Genomic DNA, 8,999 nt, shown 5'->3' on the forward strand with positions numbered 1-8,999 from the left:
TGGGAAAGCCAGGGAGGGTTGGGGGGCAGATAAGAGATCAACCGAAGGACTTGTATGCATGCATATAAGCATAACCAACGGACACAAGACACTGGGGGTTAGGGAAGGCTGGGGGAAGTTCAGGAGGGGAAAAAAGGAGACATATGTACTACTCTTTGTAATACTTTAAGCAATAAAACACAATTTTTAAAAAAGAAAGCAGCAATTAGGAATGGGCACCATGATAAACACTGAGAGAACTTGCCAAGTTTTGCTAAAAATAAAACCATAGCTACTGGTTCCCCTCTCCAGTTCAGGACCCATAGCACTCATTGATAGGACTCTGGCTACAATCTGGCTTCCCCACCATTAATGTCTGATTTCCCATTTGCTAGGAATATGATGTGACTTGGCCCCTTACTCAATCCCGTGTCTCAGTTTGCTCATCTGGAAAATGGGGCAATGAGAGTATTTACCCATTAGAGTTGTAATCCTCCCTTAAGAGGTTTTTGTGAGGTTTAAAGGAGGTAATGCATATAAAACATGTAGAGCAGTGTCTAGCCCATGACAAACATTCAAGAAATATTACTTAATATGCAAAGGAGTTTTCGAACCAATATAAACATTTACCAGGGAATTCAGCTACGTCTGGTTTTACCAAGGAGACTTGCCACCCTCTTTTGCTAACTGGAGAGCACCGTAGGCTTTCTAATAGTCTAATAACCTAAATATTTTTCTGGGGCTCTCTCTAAACTAAAGGCTCTGCCCTAAGCCAATGTATTAAGCAGAGAATATTTCCAGAAATTCTTTAAGTTACTTTCCAAAAACATACACATGCAAAACACACCCCACAAAAGCCTCTGGACATGCAGCACCATCGAAGCAGCATTTAGTCCAGGGGCGCACCGTGGACGGTCCGCTTGGAACTCCAAAATCATGGCGGTGCACGGTTTGTGTCCAGGCACCTCTGAGTGGCCTAGTGTTTTCAAGCCCTTCGTTAGGCACTTGGTACATCAGATCACAGGTCAGTTTGAAAGAGGTCACATTCATTCATTCAAAGCATAGGGCCCGTTCCCTATTCTGCCAGCAGCAACAGTGAACAATGGTGACCCCAAGGCTGGGCAGAAAGGAAGGAAAGAGAAAAGACACCGTTGATGATAATAATAATAATATTGTCTGAAACAATCAGTTCACAATATAAATCACAGGAAAAGATGTTTTTATGTCAGGTGACTAGTAGGCGGGAGGGACATGTGCCCTGCCCGCTGCTTTCCCGGGAACTATTGGCACAGAGTGCATGCCGGTGAGGGACAGACTTGTCTTATCTGAGGCTGAAACCCGAGATGCTCCCAGGGGGACAATAACTGTGAAGAACAAGCTAGCAGCAAGTCCATGTCTGGCTCCCTGGGGCAATTCCTCAGAGCCTACTGATGAGGCAAGTTTACAGAATCCGCCCTCCCCACGCCAGCGGCTGACACCAGCACCTCTGGCAGAGAGAAGCATGGCTGTAACTCACAGCCCTGGCCAAAAGGGCGGGTCAGACCGGGCTTGATGTGGTTTATCTCAGAAGGGAAATAGAAGAGAGTTCTGACCTCACCCCTAGCTTGGAGGCTTTACAGAGCCTTGGCAGACAGGCCTTGGCCTTGGGGTTAAGCTCGCAGAAAGCCCACGTCAACAGAGGGAAACTCTGTGACCACCTGTGTACTTTGGCTGAAGCAGTGTGCGTGCAACAAGTGCATAATGAGGCCTGGGAAAAGCGCAGGGAAGCAGAAGTCAGGGAGGAGAGGCTGCATCGGATGGCTCTCCTCACGAAACCCATGAGCCTCACTCAGAGGGCTGGGCTGACCTGCTCCGATTTCCTCCAGTCTCTCGTGAACCTTGACGGAGGGCAGCTGCCAATTGGCAAGTGACATAGAGGACTCTTGAGGTCAGAGTTGACCGGGTGATCAAAGGTTAAAAAAAAAGAAAAGAAAATTAAAGAATCTCCGTACCATTGAGGATGAGTGCCCAGGAGGGTTGGAGGTCAAGTTGAAAGTGAAACTCTGAAGAGGAGTATTGAGCTTGAGGAGGCCCCTGACAGGCCGGTCGTTTCAGACGGACGCTGTGAATATAGAAGGGGGCTCCTGTCTCTAGTTCCTTCTAATGTGGGGATGTTTAGGTGGCACATGGGGGCCGCAGGGGAGGACCAGGGGCTTAAAGAAGGTGTGCGGGCAACGTCAACTCAAGATTTCTTATCTGCATATGGGGAGTGTTACAACAGGTGACTTCAGTTGGGCAGCAACTGGAAAATAGAGTTTGGACGAGAAAAGTAATTGCTCCAGGACCATTCACTTCAGCTGTAGTTTGAAGAAGTGGGGAGGAAATGTGACTTTAGGGAACTTTCCCATTGAGAAGCAAACCTGCACAGCACGCTGACCACCTCAGCTTTGTGTTGCTTTGTTTTGTAGTTGTTGGCTTTTGGAAGGTTGATGGAGTCTACTTCCTTTGATGAACCAATAACAAAAATGCCACTCACTTCTGAGTGCCTTTCAGGGGATGCGTGTCCTCATTTCCATGGCCTCATTTTCTCCTCATGAATGTGTGAGATTATCAATCTAATTGCACAGAGGAGGCTTATTTTATGGACGGGATCACAGGGCTGATGAGCAACAGCTGCAAGACTAGCAATCCAGGACTTCATTTTTATTACAACAAAGAAAATGTATCACTTTCTGAAACTTAAATGAAAACTTCCAATACTATATTTTGGTGCATCAGATACTTATTTTAATTGTTTTTCTCCCCCTTTTTAACTCGACTTCAAAAAAGATGTATATGAAAGTGAGTATATGAAAAAAAAACCCACCATAAATATTATAATTTCATACTAAGGACAGATTGTGTATCAAAACCCTCAGCCTCACTTCTTCAGGTTTATCACCTATGGAATTGGAAGCTTCTGAGAGTCAGGTGGTCATGTAGAGTTCATTCATTGCCTTTGAAAGTATTTGGTTAATAATTACTTCACCAGACAAAGAATTGTAATGGTCTAAGTGGTCATCTGAGGCTTTGAAAGAATTAATGTGCTCACACCCTCATTTGGGACTTTGGTTTCTGCACTTTTAATAAGATTTTTCTCTGATATTGGTTTCATTTGATTATGTTTCTTGAGGCACAGGACTCACGTCAGATGCGCAGCAGAACCCAAGGGCCCTCGGGCATCAAGAGGCCGCTGTTCCTGGGAGGATGTGCATTTCCTTCTCTTGGCATTAGAGGGGAGCATGTGGGTGCCCTGGTTGGAGGCCAGAAACACGGGCAATGACCTCACTGCCTTTGCCACAGTGGCATAGCTGAGTGCTGAGAAAATAATTTGAACCACATCTTAAGTCAAGTGAGTTCATTTTAAAAATTAGATATATGCTTTCAGGCTTGACACCAGACCAAGAGAGGAGAGGGCAGAGATTTTTCTGAAACTACCAGTAGAAAAAGAAAACATAAACTCTTGTTATCAGGTGGCAACAGAGGTGGGCTTTGGGGTTAACTTGCCTCAGCATTCCTCATGGTGGTGCCAATAAGATTAAGAGGTTGATTTTAGGTCCCTATTCTTAGCAAGGACATTTGCAGATGGAAAAATGGTTACTGGGACCTGGGAATGTCTGGCGCATAATTCCAAGCTCTGGGGCACTTAGTCTTGATGGAATGTTGGATGAGACAAGGTGTAGATAAATCACTGAGGTTCCAGTTGAGGAACACATACTAAAGGCTCCTTGTCCCTCCTCTATCCCTCCCTCCCCGCAATATATCTCTGCTTTATTAAATCTTAGCACCATTTTTCTTTCTTTAGGATTTTTATAGGAAGGCTGGGTATTTTATTTGCTTAAGGGGCAGCTAATCTGGAGAACAATAACTAGGTTTTTAAAAAAGAAATCGGTTTATCTGATGGTTTCACAGACACCTAGTCTGTGGAAGTTTTGAATTGGGCTATCATTTGGGGTAAGAGCAGAATAGGTTCTGAGAAAAAAGTTAAGAATCACGAAAAATAAGAAATCCATGGGTTCAAGAGGCAAGGGCTGGGGGCTGTTGAAAGATGGGGTGAGGTTAGAAGGAGATGATGGGGACTTTCATTTGGGATATCTTGGATGTGCTAGTTTGGGATGATACATCAAACTGTGCTGTCTTGCTGCTAATTGGAAATGTTATTGTTGTAATTAGCTAGTCCTATATAATAAAAGCCTAATATGCAAATTGTCCTGTTGGGTGGTCGTTCGATCAGGAGTTTGACTGCTCGCTATGACCTGCACTGACCACAATGGGGCGGCGCGGAACATGGCAGGCGTCGATGATGCAGTGCTGGCAGTGGGCGGCAGTAGAGGCGCTGCCTGCCTCGATGGTCCCCAACGAGAGTGGAACTGTGATGGGATTGTAGAGCAGGTGAGTGGGTGGCACCAGGCCAAGGCAGGGTGCCAGGTGGGGCTGCGGGGCTGTGAGGCTGGAGGCGCAAGCTGGGGCCCGATCTCCGCAGGCCACCCCGAGGGACCCCATCTGTACACGAATTCGTGCACCGGGCCTCTAGTTAATAATAATAATAAAGAAAAGAAAGCAAAGGGAAGTCAGACATTGTAAGCATGGTCACTGGGAAGCTTCACCAGGAAACTACAGATTCATACATTTTTCCTCCAGGGGCATTAATACCCCTCCTTCCCCCCATCAGATACTGGATTGTTGTGGGGAGAAAGGAGAGATAGGCACATGCAGAAGTCAGGGTGGCCCAGGGGAGGTGCTTGCCTGTCAGTCTAACCTGGGAACAATGGATTGGCTAGGGGCTGGTCCCCATCAGAAGTGCGAGAGATATTGGGAAGCTAATTGGTTTGAAGAAAGCTCCTGGTTAAAATCCCCAGACAAAGAGTTCCCTCTCATTCACTCTTGCTCTGTGACCTGCACTCCCCAGTGAGTTCATGCATTCTCTCTCCCCAGCTGTGTGGCCTTAGAAACTAGGGGCAGTGGCCTTTATTCTGTCCCTGCTGAAGACACGGTTGGACATTTTCCATGGCAGGATAGACAGAGATGGGACCTGGGAGGGGGACCTCCTTAATTTGACATCATCAATAAAACTTTCCACAAAACCCCAGCCTCCCATGGGGGCCTCAGGAAATTCTGTTGCTTGTGGCACCCCAAGAATTCCACTCCCACAGATAAAAGAAATATGGGCCCTGAATTCTGAAGAGAAGGCCATGCTAGTTGGATGTCACAGGAACACAGATGGCAGCTCATGTTAAGTTGAGGCCATTCATGGAATTCCTATACAGTGAGAAGGCCAAGGACTGAACAGAACACACAGGGTGAGCAGGGTGAGCGAGGGAAGAGGTGTCAGAGATGAAGCAGTTCCATGGGCAGGAAGACAACCAGAAAGGTAGAGAGTTTTAAAGAGGAGAAAAAGGTACACAATGGTAAATGCCATGAGAACCTAACCAAGATAATCGCTGAGCAGTACTGTTTGAATTTGAACATTAATGAGATCCTGCATTTCTGCTAGAGAAATATCAGTGGAGTTTTGAGGATGGAATCCACAGTCTTGTAGGAATCATCAAATAGCTGGGGAAGTAGAGGAGATTCACAGACCAGACCCCTCCGGTGAACTCCCTGCTCTGCCATCTACGGCTATGGCCTTGGGCAAGTTTTAACCTCTTTGTACTTGATGTTTCACATCTGAAACAATGCAGAGGTCATGGCTGTCAGGATCCAGTGTGTTATTTGGTATGTACAGCACTGAGAATGATGCCCGTCTATGGTAAGTGCTTTCAATAATTGTTAGCAGTGTTCAATATTATGCTTTGACGAGGCTTGTCTGAGAATGAAAGTTGAGAAGGGTGAGTATTAGCCTTCTATTTTCAAATTACCACAAGCTTGAGGCTTAAAACAATAGCCACTTACTATCCCACAGTCCTGTAGGTCAGGAGGCCTGGCAATGCTCGCCTGAGCTCCCTGCTCTGGTTCTCGCCAGTGTGCAATCAGGGTGCTGGTGGGCTGCCTTCCTGTCTGCATCGTCTGGGGAAGAATCTACTTCCGAGCTCATTCAGGTTGTTGTCAGATTCAGGCCATGTGGTCATAGGGCTGAGTCTTTCTTTCTTTGCTGGCCATCAGGCCTTAGAGGTCCTGCATAGTTTTGCCAAGATTCTCTCTCCATCTTCAGACAATTGATGCACTGATCTCTTGCACTTCCAATCTTTTCTCGTGGAGGACCACCCATTTTAAGAGCTCACCTGATGAGGTCAGGCCCATCAGGAATAATCTCTTTCTAACAGTCAAGTGTGCCACATAAGCTAATTATAAGAGTGACATTCTGTTCTCTTCATAGGTTCCTCCTATACTCAGATGGGAGAAGATTATACAAAAACATAGGTCATTAGAGTTAATCTTAGAATTCCATGCACCACACTGCCAAAGGCTAAGTTTTGTGTGGGTTAGATGGTGTGTTTGTAGCTAGAGGGAACATAACCAGTGGAGAAAAAGGTATTAAAGATAAAAGAGAAAAAAGGGTGATCCCCCCGACCCCCCAGAGTAATAACTTGAAAAGAAGTGGTTACTACGTCAGGATCGAGGATAGAATTGGAAGGGAAAAGAAAAGGCGTTCTGAGACATCGGGAAAGGCAGTTACAACATATATTATCATTGCAGTGCTTGGTGCTTGGCAAAACAGTCCCAGAACCTGTGGCATAGAAAACATAGCCAACCATTTCCCATGCATCTGTGGGGTCCAGCTGACTTTGGCTGGGCTCCCTCATGCATCTGCGGTTCATCTGGCCCAGCTACACATCTGCATGTTGGCTCTGCTCCATGGTTCTTTCATTCTCCCTCGTGTCCCAGTAGGAGAGCCCAGGCAAGTCCTTCTTGTGGTGACAGCAGCGATAGGAGAGCCCAAGCAGAGGTTCAAGATTTCTTGAGGCCCGGGCACTGGTACTTTGCCACTTCTGCCTTGTTCCATTGCCCCAAAGTAGTCACATGTCCAGCCCAGAAAGAACACAAAGGCCCCAAAGAGATATGGGCAGTGAAGAATGAACGTCATCAATAGTAGCCTGGCTTGATTAAAGAGATGTGTAAAGGGGATTTGTGGTAGATAAAGTAAAAGGGTCATTTGAGGCTAGATCAGAAAGCCAGTTGCCATTAGCTGATGTGCTGACAACTTCCCACCAGATCCACCTTCAGTCCTTCTCTACTTTACGCCTCACAAGCTGCCCTTATGAATTGTTCTCAGTGGTCACTTGGTCACCGGGTCCTATTTGGGTCAGGCAACAGGAAGTGCTAGGGGTGATTAACACAGGGGGAGGGGAGGGAGGCCTGGGTTTATTCCCTGGGTTCCTTCTCTGGGTTCCTTCCCCACAGGCAGTCCCTCTCTCTATGTCACACTTCCAGGTTCTCCTGCTTTCTCCTTCCTCTTGCCTCTCCATAGTTACAGATACTGAGGCTCCCCTTTTCCCTAGCCTTAAGGTCCTGTATTACGTGCTACCCACACTTAGTAAATTTTTTTCTAAACCCTCCTCAGTGGTCCAGTTTGAGTGTGCCATCTATTTTCTGCTGGGACTTGGGACTTCAGTTAGTAAGAAATAAGAAACAAGAAAGTGTTAGGAGAGGGCTATGAACAGAACTGTGTTGTGGGAGATTAATATAGAAGCCACAATAGAGTGTATTAAAAGGACCATGCAGGAGACTCACAATTGTCCCGATTAAAAAGTACAAGGACCTGCACTAGACATAGGGCTGTGGGGATGGAAATGACACATGGGCAATAGTAATTGTGGATGAAGAAGTGTTCAATATCATGGTATTTGGTAAGCATTTAGATGGTCAGAATGGCATTTCCAAAATTTCCAGCCTTGGGAATGAGGAGATTAGAAATAACATTAAGAAGAACTGGGGATCACAAGAGAATAAAACATTCTGGTTTTGACATTTGGAATTTTCCATGTGATGTTCAGTGCCCTGCATGTAACAGAAATGTTCGGCTTGGGAGACAGACAGATCAGGGCTGGATGTAATTTGGAAACTGTCCACATAGACTCAACAATTGAAGCCATAAAATTAGATAAGATTGCCTAGAACTAGATACACAGAGAGAAGAGAGGAACAGAAAAAATGCAGAAAATAATGATATTAAGGAATGAGAAGATCAAGAGAAGCCAGAGATAAAAGAGTGATCAACATTCAGAATGAGAAGCAAGAGAATATTACATTTTGGAGATTTTTCAAGGAACGTGCTGATAATTTTTTAATGCAGTGTCAACATTAGGAGGTCTGTGGTGGAACCCAGACCACAGTGGGTTGAAGATTGATGAGAGGTAAAGAAGTACAACAGCAAGTGTAGACGATTAGTTCAGGATTGAGGCTGTTTGACAGCTAAGCAGGGGTCTCTAACCTTGACTCTAAAGGACCAGAGAGTACTCATACTATAAATATTTCAGGCTTTGTGGGCCATGTGGTCTCAGCTCTGCCATTGTTGAGCAGCATCAGCCATGGACATTCCGATAAACAAATGACACAGGCTGTGTTCTAATAAAGCTTGATTTACAAAAAACAGATGGGTGGGATTAAGACGACTGGTCACCATTTACCGACCCCTGGATAAAGGTATAAAACAAGTTCAGCCATTGTAAAAGGAAGCGAAGTAGTTAAGACAATAGGTCAGGTTTAGGTTTTGTTATGATTGTTTTGTCTAGAGAGATAGGAGTCACATTGAGATGAAGGGCAAGAAGCTGGTAGAATGAGGGAGGGCCCCACATACAGGCTCTAGTCTTGGCTTGGAAACAGCTCTGGAGACTGGAGGGAAAAGAAGAGAGAAGCAGATACATGGGTTGTGTTTCAGTTTAATGTTTACATCAGCCCTTCCTTTTAAAACTTTTTTTAAAGAAACTACATTTTTTAGGGATTAATAGGTTTGTTTGTTATTTTTTCTTGGTTTTTGTTTAATTTTTTTTATAATATATTTTATTGATTTTTTTAAAAAATTTTATTACAAAGGGTATTACATATGTGTCCATCCCCCCACC

Source organism: Myotis davidii, unplaced genomic scaffold (assembly GCF_000327345.1).
Source record: "Myotis davidii unplaced genomic scaffold, ASM32734v1 scaffold200, whole genome shotgun sequence".
Lineage (NCBI taxonomy): Eukaryota > Metazoa > Chordata > Mammalia > Chiroptera > Vespertilionidae > Myotis > Myotis davidii.